This window comes from Arachis duranensis, chromosome 3 (assembly GCF_000817695.3).
Source record: "Arachis duranensis cultivar V14167 chromosome 3, aradu.V14167.gnm2.J7QH, whole genome shotgun sequence".
In the NCBI taxonomy this organism is placed as follows: domain Eukaryota; kingdom Viridiplantae; phylum Streptophyta; class Magnoliopsida; order Fabales; family Fabaceae; genus Arachis; species Arachis duranensis.
The window spans coordinates 36,438,443-36,439,598 of NC_029774.3; positions in this window are offsets into that span (position 1 = coordinate 36,438,443).

The following is a 1,156-nucleotide window of genomic DNA, read 5'->3' on the forward strand; positions in this document are numbered from 1 at the left end:
TACTTACTTCAAGTCAAGATGTTTCTTCAAAACGATATATGTCTCAGAAAAACACTCCATAATATTTTCGTTTATTATAATGGAAAAGTATTATATGGTTCCAAGGCGCTTACAATTCGCCACGCAAACAATGCAAGAAGTAGTATGTGGGTTACTACTTTACGGGTTACTAGAAATGGACATGGAAAAGAAATGGGCAATAAAGCGTGATGGGAGTAAGAGCCGACTATGAGGTGTCAAATGCACATGCACATGCACATGGGGATCAGCAGCTAGCATGGGAAATGAGAATATGATGATGATGAGGTGAATGAGAAGCGTCCTTGTTTTCAGGAATAAGACAGTGGTTTTCAACAATGGACTGTGGGCGCCCTTTGTTGATTCTGCCTCTGGTTTTCATCTATATTTTGTTTGCATTTGCATGCCGTTTTCTGTGGCTCCCACTTCATGCCCATCTTTCATCTTTCTTGCTTTAAAATTTGAGCTTAGGAATACCTTTTACAATCATTGGATACTCCTGGTTAGCCTTAGCCGTAAAGATTTAACTAATCACACCCTTCATCGATGCCTGCTCCTTGGCTACTTTTTCCGTTTTTCGTATTAGCCATATGTTGCATAGGCATTAAAAAAGAACTACTAAATTAAATCATTAATTATTCGTTAAATTATATATTAGAATATAAAATAGATATTAAAAATAAATATTTATTTAAAAATATATAATAAATTAAATTTAGTGTGTATATAATATTTTTTTGAAAAAGTATAGATAATCAACAATATTTTTTAATAATGTATGAACAATGTGAATTAATAGGATTAAAAGAATAAATTTAAATTAGTAGCATTAAATTAGAGTGTAGTATATCTTTATTTAATTGGTGGTTGTTCATGTTGTTCAAAATAATCATTGTTTACTTAGCACTCTCCTATTTTTTTATATTTATCTAACTTTGATTAAATACATAAAAGACAAAATATATAAAACTAACATTTAATTTATCGGTTCGTTAATATTTATTAAATCTTTTTAATGATAAAACTATCTTTTAAATTTTTACTTTTTAAAAAATTTAAAATTTAATTTAAAATAATAGACTACAATAGATAGTGGTCAAATGATAAAGGAGAAATTATAGTAGTATTAAGAGTCAAA